Below are 20,000 nucleotides of genomic sequence, written 5' to 3' on the forward strand. Positions count from 1 at the left end.
AGATCTTGTCAACATGGTGTTTGAGTGTGGACAGTCAGATCTTGTCAACATGGTGTTTGAGTGTGGACCAGTCAGATCTTGTCAACATGGTGTTTGAGTGTGGACCAGTCAGGTCTTGTCAACATGGTGTTTGAGTGTGGACCAGTCAGATCTTGTCAACATGGTGTTTGAGTGTGGACCAGTCAGATCTTGTCAACATGCTGTCTGAGTGTGGACCAGTCAGATCTTGTCAACATGGTGTTTGAGTGTGGACCAGTCAGGTCTTGTCAACATGGTGTTTGAGTGTGGACAGTCAGATCTTGTCAACAAGGTGTTTGAGTGTGGACCAGTCAGATCTTGTCAACATGGTGTTTGAGTGTGGACCAGTCAGATCTTGTCAACATGGTGTTTGAGTGTGGACCAGTCAGATCTTGTCAACATGCTGTCTGAGTGTGGACCAGTCAGATCTTGTCAACATGGTGTTTGAGTGTGGACCAGTCAGATCTTGTCAACATGGTGTTTGAGTGTGGACCAGTCAGGTCTTGTCAACATGGTGTTTGAGTGTGGACCAGTCAGATCTTGTCAACATGGTGTTTGAGTGTGGACCAGTCAGATCTTGTCAACATGGTGTTTGAGTGTGGACCAGTCAGATCTTGTCAACATGGTGTTTGAGTGTGGACCAGTCAGATCTTGTCAACATGGTGTTTGAGTGTGGACCAGTCAGATCTTGTCAACATGGTGTTTGAGTGTGGACCAGTCAGATCTTGTCAACATGGTGTTTGAGTGTGGACCAGTCAGATCTTGTCAACATGGTGTTTGAGTGTGGACCAGTCAGATCTTGTCAACATGGTGTTTGAGTGTGGACCAGTCAGATCTTGTCAACAAGGTGTTTGAGTGTGGACCAGTCGGGTCTTGTCAACATGGTGTTTGAGTGTGGACCAGTCAGATCTTGTCAACATGGTGTTTGAGTGTGGACCAGTCAGATCTTGTCAACATGGTGTTTGAGTGTGGACCAGTCAGATCTTGTCAACAAGGTGTTTGAGTGTGGACCAGTCAGATCTTGTCAACATGGTGTTTGAGTGTGGACCAGTCGGGTCTTGTCAACATGGTGTTTGAGTGTGGACCAGTCAGATCTTGTCAACAAGGTGTTTGAGTGTGGACCAGTCGGGTCTTGTCAACATGGTGTTTGAGTGTGGACCAGTCAGATCTTGTCAACATGGTGTTTGAGTGTGGACCAGTCAGATCTTGTCAACATGGTGTTTGAGTGTGGACCAGTCAGATCTTGTCAACAAGGTGTTTGAGTGTGGACCAGTCAGATCTTGTCAACATGGTGTTTGAGTGTGGACCAGTCGGGTCTTGTCAACATGGTGTTTGAGTGTGGACCAGTCAGATCTTGTCAACATGGTGTTTGAGTGTGGACCAGTCAGATCTTGTCAACATGCTGTCTGAGTGTGGACCAGTCAGATCTTGTCAACATGGTGTTTGAGTGTGGACCAGTCAGATCTTGTCAACAAGGTGTTTGAGTGTGGACCAGTCAGATCTTGTCAACATGGTGTTTGAGTGTGGACCAGTCAGATCTTGTCAACATGGTGTTTGAGTGTGGACCAGTCAGATCTTGTCAACATGGTGTTTGAGTGTGGACCAGTCAGATCTTGTCAACATGGTGTTTGAGTGTGGACCAGTCAGATCTTGTCAACATGCTGTCTGAGTGTGGACCAGTCAGATCTTGTCAACATGGTGTTTGAGTGTGGACCAGTCAGATCTTGTCAACAAGGTGTTTGAGTGTGGACCAGTCAGATCTTGTCAACATGGTGTTTGAGTGTGGACCAGTCAGATCTTGTCAACATGGTGTTTGAGTGTGGACCAGTCAGATCTTGTCAACATGGTGTTTGAGTGTGGACCAGTCAGATCTTGTCAACATGGTGTTTGAGTGTGGACCAGTCAGATCTTGTCAACATGGTGTTTGAGTGTGGACCAGTCAGATCTTGTCAACAAGGTGTTTGAGTGTGGACCAGTCGGGTCTTGTCAACATGGTGTTTGAGTGTGGACCAGTCAGATCTTGTCAACATGGTGTTTGAGTGTGGACCAGTCAGATCTTGTCAACATGGTGTTTGAGTGTGGACCAGTCAGATCTTGTCAACATGGTGTTTGAGTGTGGACCAGTCAGATCTTGTCAACATGGTGTTTGAGTGTGGACCAGTCAGATCTTGTCAACATGGTGTTTGAGTGTGGACCAGTCAGATCTTGTCAACATGGTGTTTGAGTGTGGACCAGTCGGGTCTTGTCAACATGGTGTTTGAGTGTGGACCAGTCAGATCTTGTCAACATGGTGTTTGAGTGTGGACCAGTCAGATCTTGTCAACATGGTGTTTGAGTGTGGACCAGTCAGATCTTGTCAACAAGGTGTTTGAGTGTGGACCAGTCGGGTCTTGTCAACATGGTGTTTGAGTGTGGACCAGTCAGATCTTGTCAACATGGTGTTTGAGTGTGGACCAGTCAGATCTTGTCAACATGGTGTTTTGAGTGTGGACCAGTCAGATCTTGTCAACATGGTGTTTGAGTGTGGACCAGTCAGATCTTGTCAACATGGTGTTTGAGTGTGGACCAGTCAGATCTTGTCAACATGCTGTCTGAGTGTGGACCAGTCAGATCTTGTCAACATGGTGTTTGAGTGTGGACCAGTCAGATCTTGTCAACAAGGTGTTTGAGTGTGGACCAGTCAGATCTTGTCAACATGGTGTTTGAGTGTGGACCAGTCAGATCTTGTCAACATGGTGTTTGAGTGTGGACCAGTCAGATCTTGTCAACATGCTGTCTGAGTGTGGACCAGTCAGATCTTGTCAACATGGTGTTTGAGTGTGGACAGTCAGATCTTGTCAACAAGGTGTTTGAGTGTGGACCAGTCAGATCTTGTCAACATGGTGTTTGAGTGTGGACCAGTCAGATCTTGTCAACATGGTGTTTGAGTGTGGACCAGTCAGATCTTGTCAACATGGTGTTTGAGTGTGGACCAGTCAGATCTTGTCAACATGCTGTCTGAGTGTGGACCAGTCAGATCTTGTCAACATGGTGTTTGAGTGTGGACCAGTCAGATCTTGTCAACAAGGTGTTTGAGTGTGGACCAGTCAGATCTTGTCAACATGGTGTTTGAGTGTGGACCAGTCAGATCTTGTCAACATGGTGTTTGAGTGTGGACCAGTCAGATCTTGTCAACATGGTGTTTGAGTGTGGACCAGTCAGATCTTGTCAACATGGTGTTTGAGTGTGGACCAGTCAGATCTTGTCAACATGGTGTTTGAGTGTGGACCAGTCAGATCTTGTCAACATGGTGTTTGAGTGTGGACCAGTCAGGTCTTGTCAACATGGTGTTTGAGTGTGGACCAGTCAGATCTTGTCAACAAGGTGTTTGAGTGTGGACCAGTCAGATCTTGTCAACAAGGTGTTTGAGTGTGGACCAGTCAGATCTTGTCAACATGGTGTTTGAGTGTGGACCAGTCAGATCTTGTCAACATGGTGTTTGAGTGTGGACCAGTCAGATCTTGTCAACATGCTGTCTGAGTGTGGACCAGTCAGATCTTGTCAACATGGTGTTTGAGTGTGGACCAGTCAGATCTTGTCAACAAGGTGTTTGAGTGTGGACCAGTCAGATCTTGTCAACATGGTGTTTGAGTGTGGACCAGTCAGATCTTGTCAACATGGTGTTTGAGTGTGGACCAGTCAGATCTTGTCAACATGGTGTTTGAGTGTGGACCAGTCAGATCTTGTCAACATGGTGTTTGAGTGTGGACCAGTCAGATCTTGTCAACATGCTGTCTGAGTGTGGACCAGTCAGATCTTGTCAACATGGTGTTTGAGTGTGGACCAGTCAGATCTTGTCAACAAGGTGTTTGAGTGTGGACCAGTCAGATCTTGTCAACATGGTGTTTGAGTGTGGACCAGTCAGGTCTTGTCAACATGGTGTTTGAGTGTGGACCAGTCAGATCTTGTCAACATGGTGTTTGAGTGTGGACCAGTCAGATCTTGTCAACATGGTGTTTGAGTGTGGACCAGTCAGATCTTGTCAACATGGTGTTTGAGTGTGGACCAGTCAGATCTTGTCAACAAGGTGTTTGAGTGTGGACCAGTCAGATCTTGTCAACATGGTGTTTGAGTGTGGACCAGTCAGATCTTGTCAACATGGTGTTTGAGTGTGGACCAGTCAGATCTTGTCAACATGGTGTTTGAGTGTGGACCAGTCAGATCTTGTCAACAAGGTGTTTGAGTGTGGACCAGTCAGATCTTGTCAACATGGTGTTTGAGTGTGGACCAGTCAGATCTTGTCAACATGGTGTTTGAGTGTGGACCAGTCAGATCTTGTCAACATGGTGTTTGAGTGTGGACCAGTCAGATCTTGTCAACAAGGTGTTTGAGTGTGGACCAGTCGGGTCTTGTCAACATGGTGTTTGAGTGTGGACCAGTCAGATCTTGTCAACATGGTGTTTGAGTGTGGACCAGTCAGATCTTGTCAACATGGTGTTTGAGTGTGGACCAGTCAGATCTTGTCAACATGGTGTTTGAGTGTGGACCAGTCAGATCTTGTCAACATGGTGTTTGAGTGTGGACCAGTCAGATCTTGTCAACATGGTGTTTGAGTGTGGACCAGTCAGATCTTGTCAACATGGTGTTTGAGTGTGGACCAGTCGGGTCTTGTCAACATGGTGTTTGAGTGTGGACCAGTCAGATCTTGTCAACATGGTGTTTGAGTGTGGACCAGTCAGATCTTGTCAACAAGGTGTTTGAGTGTGGACCAGTCGGGTCTTGTCAACATGGTGTTTGAGTGTGGACCAGTCAGATCTTGTCAACATGGTGTTTGAGTGTGGACCAGTCAGATCTTGTCAACATGGTGTTTGAGTGTGGACCAGTCAGATCTTGTCAACATGGTGTTTGAGTGTGGACCAGTCAGATCTTGTCAACATGGTGTTTGAGTGTGGACCAGTCAGATCTTGTCAACATGGTGTTTGAGTGTGGACCAGTCAGATCTTGTCAACATGGTGTTTGAGTGTGGACCAGTCGGGTCTTGTCAACATGGTGTTTGAGTGTGGACCAGTCAGATCTTGTCAACATGGTGTTTGAGTGTGGACCAGTCAGATCTTGTCAACATGCTGTCTGAGTGTGGACCAGTCAGATCTTGTCAACATGCTGTTTGAGTGTGGACCAGTCAGATCTTGTCAACATGGTGTTTGAGTGTGGACCAGTCAGATCTTGTCAACATGGTGTTTGAGTGTGGACCAGTCAGATCTTGTCAACATGGTGTTTGAGTGTGGACCAGTCAGATCTTGTCAACATGGTGTTTGAGTGTGGACCAGTCAGATCTTGTCAACATGGTGTTTGAGTGTGGACCAGTCAGATCTTGTCAACATGGTGTTTGAGTGTGGACCAGTCAGATCTTGTCAACAAGGTGTTTGAGTGTGGACCAGTCAGATCTTGTCAACATGGTGTTTGAGTGTGGACCAGTCAGATCTTGTCAACATGGTGTTTGAGTGTGGACCAGTCAGATCTTGTCAACAAGGTGTTTGAGTGTGGACCAGTCAGATCTTGTCAACATGGTGTTTGAGTGTGGACCAGTCAGATCTTGTCAACATGGTGTTTGAGTGTGGACCAGTCAGATCTTGTCAACATGGTGTTGAGTGTGGACCAGTCAGATCTTGTCAACATGGTGTTTGAGTGTGGACCAGTCGGGTCTTGTCAACATGGTGTTTGAGTGTGGACCAGTCAGATCTTGTCAACATGGTGTTTGAGTGTGGACCAGTCAGATCTTGTCAACAAGGTGTTTGAGTGTGGACCAGTCGGGTCTTGTCAACATGGTGTTTGAGTGTGGACCAGTCAGATCTTGTCAACATGGTGTTTGAGTGTGGACCAGTCAGATCTTGTCAACATGGTGTTTGAGTGTGGACCAGTCAGATCTTGTCAACATGGTGTTTGAGTGTGGACCAGTCAGATCTTGTCAACATGGTGTTTGAGTGTGGACCAGTCAGATCTTGTCAACATGGTGTTTGAGTGTGGACCAGTCAGATCTTGTCAACATGGTGTTTGAGTGTGGACCAGTCGGGTCTTGTCAACATGGTGTTTGAGTGTGGACCAGTCAGATCTTGTCAACATGGTGTTTGAGTGTGGACCAGTCAGATCTTGTCAACATGCTGTCTGAGTGTGGACCAGTCAGATCTTGTCAACATGCTGTCTGAGTGTGGACCAGTCAGATCTTGTCAACATGGTGTTTGAGTGTGGACCAGTCAGATCTTGTCAACATGGTGTTTGAGTGTGGACCAGTCAGATCTTGTCAACATGGTGTTTGAGTGTGGACCAGTCAGATCTTGTCAACATGGTGTTTGAGTGTGGACCAGTCAGATCTTGTCAACATGGTGTTTGAGTGTGGACCAGTCAGATCTTGTCAACATGGTGTTTGAGTGTGGACCAGTCAGATCTTGTCAACAAGGTGTTTGAGTGTGGACAGTCAGATCTTGTCAACATGGTGTTTGAGTGTGGACCAGTCAGATCTTGTCAACATGGTGTTTGAGTGTGGACCAGTCAGATCTTGTCAACATGGTGTTTGAGTGTGGACCAGTCAGATCTTGTCAACATGGTGTTTGAGTGTGGACCAGTCAGATCTTGTCAACATGGTGTTTGAGTGTGGACCAGTCAGATCTTGTCAACATGGTGTTTGAGTGTGGACCAGTCAGATCTTGTCAACATGGTGTTTGAGTGTGGACCAGTCGGGTCTTGTCAACATGGTGTTTGAGTTGTGGACCAGTCAGATCTTGTCAACATGGTGTTTGAGTGTGGACCAGTCAGATCTTGTCAACATGCTGTCTGAGTGTGGACCAGTCAGATCTTGTCAACATGCTGTCTGAGTGTGGACCAGTCAGATCTTGTCAACATGGTGTTTGAGTGTGGACCAGTCAGATCTTGTCAACATGGTGTTTGAGTGTGGACCAGTCAGATCTTGTCAACATGGTGTTTGAGTGTGGACCAGTCAGATCTTGTCAACATGGTGTTTGAGTGTGGACCAGTCAGATCTTGTCAACATGGTGTTTGAGTGTGGACCAGTCAGATCTTGTCAACATGGTGTTTGAGTGTGGACCAGTCAGATCTTGTCAACAAGGTGTTTGAGTGTGGACCAGTCAGATCTTGTCAACATGGTGTTTGAGTGTGGACCAGTCAGATCTTGTCAACATGGTGTTTGAGTGTGGACCAGTCAGATCTTGTCAACAAGGTGTTTGAGTGTGGACCAGTCAGATCTTGTCAACATGGTGTTTGAGTGTGGACCAGTCAGATCTTGTCAACATGGTGTTTGAGTGTGGACCAGTCAGATCTTGTCAACATGGTGTTTGAGTGTGGACCAGTCAGATCTTGTCAACATGGTGTTTGAGTGTGGACCAGTCAGATCTTGTCAACATGGTGTTTGAGTGTGGACCAGTCAGATCTTGTCAACATGGTGTTTGAGTGTGGACCAGTCAGATCTTGTCAACATGGTGTTTGAGTGTGGACCAGTCAGATCCTGCCCATAACTACCAGACTACCAGAGGCAGCAGGGTTCCACCTCCACCGTAGAGAGGTCCTGACATGTACAATAGCAGTGGGAGACAAACTTTACAAACGACACGTGGATCATCCCAAGAGGTTTTGGTGCCACACAAAGGTTTATTCCAAAGTTGACAATCCCTGAGGTAACCCTGTCAGCCTTCCAGTTTCCTCTGCCTTCATCATGGAGGAGCAAGACTGGACACCTTCGAGCAAAATTCCTCTGCTTGAAGAAACTTTCTGCCAAGAAGCAATTGGGTTATGAGATATGTGACCCAGAAGGTTGCTGTGTAGCTGTTTTTTTATATTGTTTCCATTTTTTTATATTGTTTCCATTTTTTTTATATTGTTTCCATTTGTTTTCAAGTCATTTCCCATTTCATTGTTCACAGAAGGGTTCCAACAATCTTGTCCACCTGTGTATTCTAATAATTGTTTATTAACAGTGAGTAATAGTAATGGTCATCAATTAACACGTTTCTATTTGGTTGCAGATTTGCTACCATAGCGGCAGTCAGACAGACCCTGACCAGAGAGACAAGCCCACAGACCAGTCTGACATTGACCTTCTTCGCCGCTATATCACCAAACATTTCCCAGGCCTCATCCCTGAGCCGGCCCTGGTGGAGAGCTGCATGTACACGGTCGGTGGCAACGCTCGCAAACCACATTCACAATCACGTGGAAGCCATGTGCAGCTTTAGGTGGAGGTTGATTTTAAAGTTACAAACCCCCTTTCCATATGAGTTGGGAAAGTGTGTTAGATGTAAATATAAACAGAATACAATGATTTGCAAATCCTTTTCAAGCCATATTCAGTTGAATATGCTACAAAGACAACATATTTGATGTTCAAACTCATAAACTTTTTTTTTTTTTCAAATAATCATTAACTTTAGAATTTGATGCCAGCAACACGTGACAAAGAAGTTGGGAAAGGTGGCACTAAATACTGATAAAGTTGAGGAATGCTCATCAAGCACAGGTGTGCAGGCTAATTGGGAACAGGTGGGTGCCATGATTGGCTATAAAAGCAGCTTCCATGAAATGCTAAGTAATTCACAAACAAGGATGGAGTGAGGTACACCACTTTGTAAGCAAATTGTCAAACAGTTTTAGAACAACATTTCTCAACGAGCTATTGCAAGGAATTTAGGGATTTTACCATCTACGGTCCGTAAAAACATCAAAAGTTTCAGCAAATCTGGAGAAATCACTGCACGTAAGCGATGATATTACGGACATTTGATTCTTCAGGCGGTACTGCATCAAAAACCGATATCAGTGTGTAAAGGATATCACCACATGGGTTTAGGAACACTTCATAAAACCACTGTCAGTAACTACAGTTGGTCGCTACATCTGTAAGTGCAAGTTAAAACTCTACAATGTAAAGCAAAAGCCATTCATCAACAACACCCTGGAACGCCGCCGGCTTGGCTGGGCCCGAGCTCATCTAAGATGGACTGATGCAAAGTGGAAAAGTGTTCTGTGGTCTGACGAGTCCACATTTCAAATTATATTTGGAAACTGTGGACGTGGTGTCCTCCGGAACAAAGAGGAAAATAACCATCCGGATTGTTATAGGCGCAAAGTGTAAAAGCCATCATGTGTGAAGGTATGGGGGTGTATTAGTGCCCAAGGCATGGCTAACTTACACATCTGTGAAGGCACCATTAATGCTGAAAGGTCCATACAGGTTTTGGAGCAACATATGTTGTCATCCAAGCAACGATATCATGGACGCCCCTGCTTATTTCAGCAAGACAATGCCAAGCCACGTGTTACAACAGTGTGGTTTCGTAGTAAAAGAGTGCGGGTACTTTCCTGGCCCGCCTGCAGTCCAGACCTGTCTCCCATGGAAAATGTGTGGCGCATTATGAAGCGTAAAATAGGACAGCGGAGACCCTGGACTGTTGAAGGACTGAAGCTCTACATAAAACAAGAATGGGAAAGAATTCCACTTTCAAAGCTTCAACAATTAGTTTCCTCAGTTCCAAAACGTTTATTGAGTGTTGTTAAAAGAAAAGGTGATGTAACACAGTGGTGAACATGCCCTTTCCCAACTACTTTGGCACGTGTTGCAGCCATGAAATTCTAAAGTTAATTATTATTTGCAAAAAAAAAAAAAGTTTATGAGTTTGAACATCAAATATGTTGTCTTTGTAGCATATTCAACTGAATATGGGTTGGAAAGGATTTGCAAATCATTGTATTCTGTTTATATTTACATCTAACTCAATTTCCCAACTCGTATGGAAACAGGGTTTGTCTCCTCACTGAAGTATGCATGGACCTGATCATTATTCTCCAACATTCATTTGTTTAATATTGTAGAAATAACAGGCATGAGACAAAACTACAATCATTTCAAATGTTCAAATGACAACTTTCTGTCTTTAGGAATCACGAAAAGAAATGAAATAGTGATAGTGACAGCTTCATCATGCAGACTGAAGAAATTATGGAAGCACTCAATTCTGAGGAAAATATGGAATCATGAAAAATACAACACTAATAGTTTGTTGCACCACCTGTGGCTTTTATAAGAGTTTGTAGTCTCGAGGCATAGACTTAAGGAGTGACAAACGCTGCTCTTCATCAATCTTGCTCCAACGTTCTCTGATTGCTGTTGACAGATCAACTTTGAAGGTTGGAGTCTTGTCATGTTCCAGTTTCTTCTGTTTCCACCACACATGTTCAATTGGATGGAGATGCAGACTATTTGCAGGCCATGATATTGACCTTATGTGTCTTTTCTCAAGGAAAGTTTTCTTCTTTACAAATGTACCAAAGCCAGGATGGAAATGACCCTCACAGAATCCCAGGATTCCTTGGTTCAAGGTGCATCCTGGCAATAGGAAGGAAATGGAAGCCAACTGCAGCAACATGGGGAGAAAAAGCCGCCCTCAGACCCCGGGACATAGTGGGGCACCTACAGCGTGGCAGAGGGGCCTTAGGGCTGGGTACAACAACACCTCCATGCAAAAAGGCTGCCCTAGGAGGCAGAGCTGTGTTGGAGCAGTTTCCCAAGCCTAGCAAGGTTGATGGATGAGATGGGATGGTGTGGAAAAGAGGAACATTGGATGGGCTTAATTATGTTACATGGAGTCTAGCAGGCTGAGCTTCATAATCAGAGCCACCTACGATGTCCAACTAACTACACCTCTGGGGAGGAGAGGATCCGGCCTGTCTCCAGTCTGCAACCTCACGCAAGGTCAGCCTAATTCACAGGAAATACACATGGCGCCACAACCAGGTTTTGAGGTGCCTGGCTGCAGAACTGGAGCAGAAAAGGGTAACCAGCAACACCTTGCCCAAGTCCCACAGTTGACATCCTCCTTTATTCGGGAAGGAAATAAACAATGCAAGAAGCGAGCAGCTGCAGACTTAACGCAGCGAGAGATTGAGAAATGCAAGTGGACCTAAGCCAGAGGCCAACATTTCCACCAGAAATCGCAGTAACCACCCTGCAGCCAGACTTGGTCCTCCGGGCCAACGCCTGCCAACGTGTCCTCATCGGTGAGTCCACGGTCCCGTGGGAAGATGCCATGGACGAGGCATACGAAAGGAAAAGGCTCCACTATGCTAACTTAGTGGTCAAAGCAGAGAAGCAAGGCTGGAGCGTACGGGGTGCAGAGGCTTTGTAGCAAGCTCTACCACAAGGGTCCTCAAGGAGGAGGGAATCTGAGGCCCAACACAAAGAAATCAAAGAACTTGCCAGGGTTGCTAAAGGAGCAACCACTTGTTGTGGCTTAAACGGAATGACACTTTATGGGCTGCTAAATGACCGCAGGGAGCCGCCAGACAATACGTACTGTACCTAGACCTCATCAACCTGTGCTGGGCCAGCCTAGGACAAAGACCAAATACCCAATGAGTCCAAGGCACACAAATAATGACACATACTGTACCTAGACCTCATCAACCTGTGCTGGGCCAGCCTAGGACAAAGACCAAAACACCAAATGAGTCCAAGGCACACAAATGATGACACATACTGTACCTAGACCTCATCAACCTGTACTGGGCCAGCCTAGGACAAAGACCAAAACACCCAGTGAGTCCAAGGCACACAAATGATGACACATACTGTACCTAGACCTCATCAACCTGTACTGGGCCAGCCTAGGACAAAAGCCAAAACACCAAATGAGTCCAGGGCACACAAATAATGACACATACTGTACCTAGACCTCATCAACCTGTGCTGGGCCAGCCTAGGACAAAGGCCAAAACACCCAATGAGTCCAAGGCACACAAATAATGACACATACTGTACCTAGACCTCATCAACCTGTACTGGGCCAGCCTAGGACAAAAGCCAAAACACCAAATGAGTCCAGGGCACACAAATGATGACACATACTGTACCTAGACCTCATCAACCTGTGCTGGGCCAGCCTAGGACAAAGACCAAAACACCAAATGAGTCCAGGGCACACAAATAATGACACATACTGTACCTAGACCTCATCAACCTGTGCTGGGCCAGCCTAGGACAAAGACCAAATACCCAATGAGTCCAAGGCACACAAATAATGACACATACTGTACCTAGACCTCATCAACCTGTGCTGGGCCAGCCTAGGACAAAGACCAAAACACCAAATGAGTCCAAGGCACACAAATGATGACACATACTGTACCTAGACCTCATCAACCTGTACTGGGCCAGCCTAGGACAAAGACCAAAACACCCAGTGAGTCCAAGGCACACAAATGATGACACATACTGTACCTAGACCTCATCAACCTGTACTGGGCCAGCCTAGGACAAAAGCCAAAACACCAAATGAGTCCAGGGCACACAAATAATGACACATACTGTACCTAGACCTCATCAACCTGTGCTGGGCCAGCCTAGGACAAAGGCCAAAACACCCAATGAGTCCAAGGCACACAAATAATGACACATACTGTACCTAGACCTCATCAACCTGTACTGGGCCAGCCTAGGACAAAAGCCAAAACACCAAATGAGTCCAGGGCACACAAATGATGACACATACTGTACCTAGACCTCATCAACCTGTGCTGGGCCAGCCTAGGACAAAGACCAAAACACCAAATGAGTCCAGGGCACACAAATAATGACACATACTGTACCTAGACCTCATCAACCTGTGCTGGGCCAGCCTAGGACAAAGGCCAAAACACCCAATGAGTCCAAGGCACACAAATAATGACACATACTGTACCTAGACCTCATCAACCTGTACTGGGCCAGCCTAGGACAAAGGCCAAAACACCCAATGAGTCCAAGGCACACAAATAATGACACATACTGTACCTAGACCTCATCAACCTGTACTGGGCCAGCCTAGGACAAAGGCCAAAACACCCAATGAGTCCAAGGCACACAAATGATGACACATACTGTACCTAGACCTCATCAACCTGTACTGGGCCAGCCTAGGACAAAGGCCAAAACACCCAATGAGTCCAAGGCACACAAATAATGACACATACTGTACCTAGACCTCATCAACCTGTGCTGGGCCAGCCTAGGACAAAGACCAAAACACCAAATGAGTCCAGGGCACACAAATAATGACACATACTGTACCTAGACCTCATCAACCTGTACTGGGCCAGCCTAGGACAAAGGCCAAAACACCCAATGAGTCCAAGGCACACAAATAATGACACATACTGTACCTAGACCTCATCAACCTGTGCTGGGCCAGCCTAGGACAAAGACCAAAACACCAAATGAGTCCAGGGCACACAAATAATGACACATACTGTACCTAGACCTCATCAACCTGTGCTGGGCCAGCCTAGGACAAAGGCCAAAACACCCAATGAGTCCAAGGCACACAAATAATGACACATACTGTACCTAGACCTCATCAACCTGTACTGGGCCAGCCTAGGACAAAGGCCAAAACACCCAATGAGTCCAAGGCACACAAATAATGACACATACTGTACCTAGACCTCATCAACCTGTGCTGGGCCAGCCTAGGACAAAGGCCAAAACACCCAATGAGTCCAAGGCACACAAATGATGACACATACTGTACCTAGACCTCATCAACCTGTACTGGGCCAGCCTAGGACAAAGGCCAAAACACCCAATGAGTCCAAGGCACACAAATGATGACACATACTGTACCTAGACCTCATCAACCTGTACTGGGCCAGCCTAGGACAAAGGCCAAAACACCCAATGAGTCCAAGGCACACAAATAATGACACATACTGTACCTAGACCTCATCAACCTGTGCTGGGCCAGCCTAGGACAAAGGCCAAAACACCCAATGAGTCCAAGGCACACAAATAATGACACATACTGTACCTAGACCTCATCAACCTGTACTGGGCCAGCCTAGGACAAAGGCCAAAACACCCAATGAGTCCAAGGCACACAAATAATGACACATACTGTACCTAGACCTCATCAACCTGTACTGGGCCAGCCTAGGACAAAGGCCAAAACACCCAATGAGTCCAAGGCACACAAATGATGACACATACTGTACCTAGACCTCATCAACCTGTACTGGGCCAGCCTAGGACAAAGGCCAAAACACCCAATGAGTCCAAGGCACACAAATAATGACACATACTGTACCTAGACCTCATCAACCTGTGCTGGGCCAGCCTAGGACAAAGACCAAAACACCAAATGAGTCCAGGGCACACAAATAATGACACATACTGTACCTAGACCTCATCAACCTGTGCTGGGCCAGCCTAGGACAAAGGCCAAAACACCCAATGAGTCCAAGGCACACAAATAATGACACATACTGTACCTAGACCTCATCAACCTGTACTGGGCCAGCCTAGGACAAAGGCCAAAACACCCAATGAGTCCAAGGCACACAAATAATGACACATACTGTACCTAGACCTCATCAACCTGTACTGGGCCAGCCTAGGACAAAGGCCAAAACACCCAATGAGTCCAAGGCACACAAATGATGACACATACTGTACCTAGACCTCATCAACCTGTACTGGGCCAGCCTAGGACAAAGGCCAAAACACCCAATGAGTCCAAGGCACACAAATAATGACACATACTGTACCTAGACCTCATCAACCTGTGCTGGGCCAGCCTAGGACAAAAGCCAAAACACCAAATGAGTCCAGGGCACACAAATGATGACACATACTGTACCTAGACCTCATCAACCTGTGCTGGGCCAGCCTAGGACAAAGACCAAAACACCAAATGAGTCCAGGGCACACAAATGATGACACATACTGTACCTAGACCTCATCAACCTGTGCTGGGCCAGCCTAGGACAAAGACCAAAACACCCAATGAGTCCAAGGCACACAAATGATGACACATACTGTACCTAGACCTCATCAACCTGTGCTGGGCCAGCCTAGGACAAAGGCCAAAACACCCAATGAGTCCAAGGCACACAAATAATGACACATACTGTACCTAGACCTCATCAACCTGTACTGGGCCAGCCTAGGACAAAGGCCAAAACACCCAATGAGTCCAAGGCACACAAATAATGACACATACTGTACCTAGACCTCATCAACCTGTGCTGGGCCAGCCTAGGACAAAGACCAAAACACCAAATGAGTCCAGGGCACACAAATAATGACACATACTGTACCTAGACCTCATCAACCTGTGCTGGGCCAGCCTAGGACAAAGGCCAAAACACCCAATGAGTCCAAGGCACACAAATAATGACACATACTGTACCTAGACCTCATCAACCTGTACTGGGCCAGCCTAGGACAAAGGCCAAAACACCCAATGAGTCCAAGGCACACAAATAATGACACATACTGTACCTAGACCTCATCAACCTGTACTGGGCCAGCCTAGGACAAAGGCCAAAACACCCAATGAGTCCAAGGCACACAAATAATGACACATACTGTACCTAGACCTCATCAACCTGTACTGGGCCAGCCTAGGACAAAGGCCAAAACACCCAATGAGTCCAAGGCACACAAATAATGACACATACTGTACCTAGACCTCATCAACCTGTACTGGGCCAGCCTAGGACAAAGGCCAAAACACCCAATGAGTCCAAGGCACACAAATGATGACACATACTGTACCTAGACCTCATCAACCTGTACTGGGCCAGCCTAGGACAAAGGCCAAAACACCCAATGAGTCCAAGGCACACAAATGATGACACATACTGTACCTAGACCTCATCAACCTGTACTGGGCCAGCCTAGGACAAAGGCCAAAACACCCAATGAGTCCAAGGCACACAAATAATGACACATACTGTACCTAGACCTCATCAACCTGTGCTGGGCCAGCCTAGGACAAAAGCCAAAACACCAAATGAGTCCAGGGCACACAAATGATGACACATACTGTACCTAGACCTCATCAACCTGTGCTGGGCCAGCCTAGGACAAAGACCAAAACACCAAATGAGTCCAGGGCACACAAATGATGACACATACTGTACCTAGACCTCATCAACCTGTGCTGGGCCAGCCTAGGACAAAGACCAAAACACCAAATGAGTCCAAGGCACACAAATAATGACACATACTGTACCTAGACCTCATCAACCTGTGCTGGGCCAGCCTAGGACAAAAACCAAAACACCAAATGAGTCCAGGGCACAGTAATGATGACACATACTGTACCTAGACCTCATCAACCTGTGCTGGGCCAGCCTAGGACAAAGGCCCAAACTCCCAATGAGTCCTGGGCACAGTAATGATGACACATACTGTACCTAGACCTCATCAACCTGTGCTGGGCCAGCCTAGGACAAAAACCAAAACACCAAATGAGTCCAGGGCACAGTAATGATGACACATACTGTACCTAGACCTCATCAACCTGTACTGGGCCAGCCTAGGACAAAGACCAAAACACCAAATGAGTCCAGGGCACAGTAATGATGACACATACTGTACCTAGACCTCATCAACCTGTGCTGGGCCAGCCTAGGACAAAAACCAAAACACCAAATGAGTCCAGGGCACAGTAATGATGACACATACTGTACCTAGACCTCATCAACCTGTGCTGGGCCAGCCTAGGACAAAGGCCCAAACTCCCAATGAGTCCAAGGCACAGTAATGATGATGTGTTGTTTGGCGACCATCTTAGTGGTCAATGCCAATCCCATTTAAGAAGACGTCTCTCCAATATGTACTGATCTCATCCGGGAATACAAGATCCAGTCCTATTAGGCAAAACAAATATGGTCATCATCCCTGTGGAAGTTGCCCTCCCATGGGTCCTCCAGACCACCAAGCATCGACATGAGAGCCCGGGTTTCAGGATGTAATATGGGTTTATTTTCAGGGTTTTCCATTCTTTTGCTTTTCAGCACAAAGTCAGTCCCTCCGTGTTGGTGTCTGTGTTACTCTCTCTCGCGCTCTCGCTCCAGCTCCAACACCTCTCTCCTCCCAGCTGATGCCTTTTAACAGAGCGACAGGTGATTAGATAACCAGGCCCAGGTGGGCCATCTACGCACCTGTCGCTGATCTCGAAGCCGGTCCTGGCACACCCCGCTTTGCTGCAGGGCCGCAGGCCACGCCCCACTCCACAATCTCCAAGTATCCTTTTGATTAAGGAATTAAAAAAAAGTCCAAAATGGCCTTGTAAACTTGAGCATTTTTGGAAGCTGTAATGACTGCAAATGTGCATGTTTAGTTCAGGCAGTCGTCTTCAACAATCTTTTAGTTCAGGCAGTCGTCTTCAACAATCTTTTAGTTCAGGCAGTCGTCTTCAACAATCTTTTAGTTCAGGCAGTCGTCTTCAACAATCTTTTAGTTCAGGCAGTCGTCTTCAACAATCTTTTAGTTCAGGCAGTCGTCTTCAACAATCTTTTAGTTCAGGCAGTCGTCTTCAACAATCTTTTAGTTCAGGCAGTCGTCTTCAACAATCTTTTAGTTCAGGCAGTCGTCTTCAACAATCTTTTAGTTCAGGCAGTCGTCTTCAACAATCTTTTAGTTCAGGCAGTCGTCTTCAACAATCTTTTAGTTCAGGCAGTCGTCTTCAACAATCTCATTGCACCAAAGTGTCATCAAGCAGCCACCATTCATCACCGAATAGGACCTTCATCCAGTCATTCGTAGTCCACGATTGCTTTTCCTTGTCCTTTTTCTGTTTAGGCGTTAATGACGGCTTTCATTTAGTTTTTCTTTATTTTAATCCTTTTTGCTTTCGCAAGGATCCCAAATGTCTGCTATTTAGCAGAATTACGCTATTTTTCTAGCCAATGCGGTCATTTTTTCCGATGTCCGTAAAAAAAGGAGAACCAATCTGTATTGATGGAGTCAGGTTGATGAAGGTGGACCCCGACTTAAACAAGTTGAAAAACTTATTGGGGTGTTACCATTTAGTGGTCAATTGTACGGAATATGTACTGTACTGTGCAATCTACTAATAAAAGTATCAATCAATCAATCAATCGATCAAAGGTTGCTGTGGTTGTGCGGGGGAGGGTCCAAGGACCAGGTTGTGCGGGGGAGGGTCCAAGGACGAGGTTGTGCGGGGGAGGGTCCAAGGACCAGGTTGTGCGGGGGAGGGTCCAAGGACGAGGTTGTGCGGGGGAGGGTCCAAGGACGAGGTTGTGCGGGGGAGGGTCCAAGGACGAGGTTGTGCGGGGGAGGGTCCAAGGACGAGGTTGTGCGGGGGAGGGTCCAAGGACCAGGTTGTGCGGGGGAGGGTCCAAGGACGAGGTTGTGCGGGGGAGGGTCCAAGGACGAGGTTGTGCGGGGGAGGGTCCAAGGACCAGGTTGTGCGGGGGAGGGTCCAAGGACGAGGTTGTGCGGGGTAGGGTCCAAGGACGAGGTTGTGCGGGGGAGGGTCCAAGGACGAGGTTGTGCGAGGGAGGGTCCAAGGACGAGGTTGTGCGGGGGAGGGTCCAAGGACGAGGTTGTGCGTGGGAGGGTCCAAGGACGAGGTTGTGCGGGGGAGGGTCCAAGGACCAGGTTGTGCGGGGGAGGGTCCAAGGACCAGGTTGTGCGGGGGAGGGTCCAAGGACGAGGTTGTGCGGGGGAGGGTCCAAGGACGAGGTTGTGCAGGGGAGGGTCCAAGGACCAGGTTGTGCGGGGGAGGGTCCAAGGACCAGGTTGTGCGGGGGAGGGTCCAAGGACGAGGTTGTGCGGGGTAGGGTCCAAGGACGAGGTTGTGCGGGGGAGGGTCCAAGGACGAGGTTGTGCGGGGGAGGGTCCAAGGACGAGGTTGTGCGAGGGAGGGTCCAAGGACGAGGTTGTGCGGGGGAGGGTCCAAAAACGAGGTTGTGCGGGGGAGGGTCCAAGGACGAGGTTGTGCGGGGGAGGGTCCAAGGACGAGGTTGTGCGGGGGAGGGTCCAAGGACCAGGTTGTGCGGGGGAGGGTCCAAGGACGAGGTTGTGCGGGGTAGGGTCCAAGGACAGGTTGTGCGAGGGAGGGTCCAAGGACCAGGTTGTGCGAGGGAGGGTCCAAGGACGAGGTTGTGCGGGGGAGGGTCCAAGGACGAGGTTGTGCGGGGGAGGGTCCAAGGACGAGGTTGTGCGGGGGAGGGTCCAAGGACCAGGTTGTGCGGGGGAGGGTCCAAGGACCAGGTTGTGCGGGGGAGGGTCCAAGGACGAGGTTGTGCGGGGGAGGGTTCAAGGACGAGGTTGTGCGAGGGAGGGTCCAAGGACGAGGTTGTGCGGGGGAGGGTCCAAGGACCAGGTTGTGCGGGGGAGGGTCCAAGGACCAGGTTGTGCGGGGGAGGGTCCAAGGACCAGGTTGTGCGGGGGAGGGTCCAAGGACCAGGTTGTGCGGGGGAGGGTCCAAGGACGAGGTTGTGCAGGGGAGGGTCCAAGGACCAGGTTGTGCGGGGGAGGGTCCAAGGACCAGGTTGTGCGGGGGAGGGTCCAAGGACGAGGTTGTGCGGGGTAGGGTCCAAGGACGAGGTTGTGCGGGGGAGGGTCCAAGGACGAGGTTGTGCGAGGGAGGGTCCAAGGACGAGGTTGTGCGGGGGAGGGTCCAAGGACGAGGTTGTGCGGGGGAGGGTCCAAGGACGAGGTTGTGCGGGGGAGGGTCCAAGGACGAGGTTGTGCGGGGTAGGGTCCAAGGACGAGGTTGTGCGGGGTAGGGTCCAAGGACGAGGTTGTGCGAGGGAGGGTCCAAGGACGAGGTTGTGCGGGGGAGGGTCCAAGGACGAGGTTGTGCGGGGGAGGGTCCAAGGACCAGGTTGTGCGGGGGAGGGTCCAAGGACCAGGTTGTGCGGGGGAGGGTCCAAGGACCAGGTTGTGCGGGGGAGGGTCCAAGGACGAGGTTGTGCGGGGGAGGGTCCAAGGACCAGGTTGTGCGGGGGAGGGTCCAAGGACCAGGTTGTGCGGGGGAGGGTCCAAGGACGAGGTTGTGCGGGGGAGGGTCCAAGGACCAGGTTGTGCGGGGGAGGGTCCAAGGACGAGGTTGTGCGGGGTAGGGTCCAAGGACAGGTTGTGCGAGGGAGGGTCCAAGGACGAGGTTGTGCGGGGGAGGGTCCAAGGACGAGGTTGTGCGGGGGAGGGT

At 48.4% G+C, this 20,000-nt stretch overlaps 1 long non-coding RNA gene across 1 annotated transcript in view; it reads left to right on the plus strand.

The window, feature by feature from the left end:
• Positions 1-8,031: 8,031 nt before the first annotated feature.
• LOC133548039 (uncharacterized) overlaps positions 8,032-20,000 on the plus strand; it is a 25,652-nt gene continuing 13,683 nt past the window's right edge. Inside the window, exon 1 of the long non-coding RNA XR_009805715.1 lies at positions 8,032-8,180. This is a non-coding gene — a long non-coding RNA (uncharacterized LOC133548039). The remainder of the gene's footprint in view (positions 8,181-20,000) is intronic.

This window comes from Nerophis ophidion, unplaced genomic scaffold, assembly GCF_033978795.1.
Source record: "Nerophis ophidion isolate RoL-2023_Sa unplaced genomic scaffold, RoL_Noph_v1.0 HiC_scaffold_359, whole genome shotgun sequence".
NCBI classification, from domain to species: domain Eukaryota; kingdom Metazoa; phylum Chordata; class Actinopteri; order Syngnathiformes; family Syngnathidae; genus Nerophis; species Nerophis ophidion.